This window comes from Trachymyrmex cornetzi, unplaced genomic scaffold, assembly GCF_001594075.2.
Source record: "Trachymyrmex cornetzi isolate Tcor2-1 unplaced genomic scaffold, Tcor1.1 scaffold372, whole genome shotgun sequence".
Taxonomy (NCBI): domain Eukaryota; kingdom Metazoa; phylum Arthropoda; class Insecta; order Hymenoptera; family Formicidae; genus Trachymyrmex; species Trachymyrmex cornetzi.
This window is the reverse complement of record NW_017298450.1, coordinates 8,283-11,368: the sequence shown is the minus strand read 5'-3', so window position 1 is coordinate 11,368 and position 3,086 is coordinate 8,283.

Sequence of the window (3,086 nt, the reverse complement as noted above, 5' to 3'; positions counted from 1 at the left end):
ATCAGCTGTCGAGCTGTGCTCGACACCACTTCCACCTACGACGAAGTGAGCCGAGCTCGAGAGCGGCAGGGTCCAGGGACGGACTCAGTGACGGTACCCTTAGCTTTCTCACTTCTTTGTCGTCGGTTGTGACAACGAGGCCGCGCGAACGAGAAAACTCATTCGTTCAATCGTTCCTAATGTCAATAGCAGGCTTAGATTTTTTCTCTCTCTTACTCTTAAAAATTTCGTGAGTTTGCATAAAAAAGTCACGGAAGAGTGGTACACGAATGAGAAAAATCATAAGTCACATGAAGCATAAAAAGTATTGAACTTTAATCGAGCGATCTAATTTTGTTCTCTAATCTCGCAACTAAACTTATAAAAAAAAAGCATTTTCTGATTCATATATACCTTTTAATATGCAGTTTGCCGATGTTTTACGCAGATTATCTTTTTTCAGAGAAACAAATTTTTAAGTTTTTTTTGTCGTCCTCCAGGTTTTTTATTCGATCTCGAGAATATTTATTCCGCTTTAATAGACTTTATGTCTTACTTATCGATACCATGCGTTAAAGTCAAAGATAGTCCTTGTCCTGTCTCTGGTGTTAAAACATTCTTGATAAATATTGAATTTCGGTACGGTGAAACTTTGTCGCTAACAATTAATTTAATTCTAGCGGCTACGTTATCGTAACTTGACTGCGTGTGTGTTAAAGCAATTAAATTTACTGTTGCCAGTTTCAAAAGTCTTCGTTGCTTGTTTAATCATGGATCCAATATATCAGCTTGCATTATAATAAATGCTAGTTTCGATACACGTTAATTACGTGCACAGTGTTGCTTCTACGAATTTCTTTTTATAAGAGAAAACGTGCCTGTAAAGTTATTTCTAACACATTTCCTGGTAATTAGAATGATTCAAAATAATGACACACGCGAGTTTAAGCAAATTATCTATCGTTTGCTCACATAACTATCCTCTGCGTAAGAAAAGTAATAATCGTCTTAATTGTTGAAGATATAAGCAACCAAAAATTAATTCCATCAAATATAAAGTGTTTAAGTAACAAAAAAAAAGATTACAATGCCCAATGTATCACTGGATTTATTAAAATAAAAAAATGAGATACAAGGGCAGCGAGTAATCACCATTCGACGATTTGTCGTGTCACATAAGAAATTTCTTCTTGCTCTTTAAAGACATTTGGAGAGGGTGCCTCTTTCTCGTTGTACATCGTTGATCATCGCGCATGTACAACAAAGCGAGGTCGTGCCATACTGGCGATATTCCTATGCACGGTTACGCGAATATCGACGTTAGAGGTAGCACGACGGAATACTCTAGGAAAGTATGACGAAGAGCGCAGGCGAATCGAGTGAAATGATGATAGAACATGGGAGAGGGAACTGCAATTCCTCGTGCGAGCGAGGAGGAAAGGAAGGAATGAAGGAGAAAGGAAAATGAGCTACCACATGCCGTAGGTCGATACTCCAGCACTGAATCCGCTGGTGGTATTTATTAAGTACAGTTGCACTGGCGTAAGTACGTTCATACTTGAAGATGTTTGCTTGGTATTCGCAAGTGAGATAAAGAAATACAACCCGTTCGCAGGAGAAAGATATGCAGGCTAAGTGCCAAAGTTCATTCGACGGACACCAGCACTTGTGAATGACGATCAAAGTTTGGATTCGGATTCTGACACAAGTGTCATCTTGCCATGTCGTGATTCATTACGTTGTTCATTACATTAGAATACGTAGATAACGTCCTTTTATTAATAATTAGGGCTCCATTGTTCGTATATTCAGTTTAGCGAACATTTCGAAAGCATCGTGAGCAACTAAACAATGATCTTCGCAAGGAAATGCAGAATATGTAATGTGACAGGATGTGTAATAGGATTTAGTGGATTTCCCATTTTCCATTCATTCTATTCCGGACGTTTGAATTAATTTACAGGGATCGTTTTCTCTTTATAGTTTCAGGATCGTCGTGATTTGAATAATTTTGTCAAGAAAAACCCACTAGGCTCTAATAAGTCTACTCTAGCAGACCAAAGAACTAGAAAATGTGGAGAACACTTGGGATTTTATAATGATTTCTTTTTCTCGTGAAACATGAAACATAGATAGGAATTAACGCCAGCGGCGAAAATCGCTAATGATATTTCCAGGAAGTAAGAAGTAGATTGTTCTGGTATAGAAGGAAAATATAAGACTTGTCAGAGCACGGCTTATTCGTTCAGCTCGCGTAATCCCGGGATTTTATTGTTCGATACTGTATACGTGGACATTCGAACTTCGCATTGTATCGAATGATTAATTGACGTAGATTGATCTTTGGATACGTGATTTTTATATCGTTCTCCATTATGCAGAATATTCTGTATTTTAGATTTCTGGCGAACTTTGCACCTGTTGTTTAAGAATAACGTTCCACGGTTCAAATTTGATGACAAATCTGCATTAACAAACTTTCCTGCTCGGGGGAGATAAAGCTGTGAAACTGTAATCTACTCGAATGATAGGAGTGACATTATACATATTTTTACAAAGCTATTTGTATCATCTGGATTTCACTTCGCGATCTTTCTTACTACAGTTTTTCTGCAAAATTGCAATAATCTTTTATATAACTTCTTGTTCCTAATTTTTATATCAGGAAAATATAATTTTCATGATAAGAAAAAAAATGACCTAAAAGGAAATGAGAAATGTGCACGTCGCAGATGAAAAAACATTGCAGTTTCAGTCGATTTCCTGTGTTGCTTGTTAAGAGGATCTCCGTAAATTATCCGACAATTCTTTTTATTCACGAATAGGTATTAGCTCAAGGATCCTTCGAGCGAGCCAATAAAGCTATCTTGCGCGAATATCGGACATACGTTAAGAGCCTCAGGTGCTTCTTGATAAGAATGACAAACGTACTTGTCAAGATAATCAATATTTCTGTGTTATGACAATACCGTACATATTTAATTGTGTCTCAATATCCTTTAATGCTAATACGTGTCAAGTGAAAGGACTCATTGTAATAATAACAATAATAAAGATGCGTCATCGATTAAATAATGACGAAAGTACTTTGTAAAAAAAGTACATAA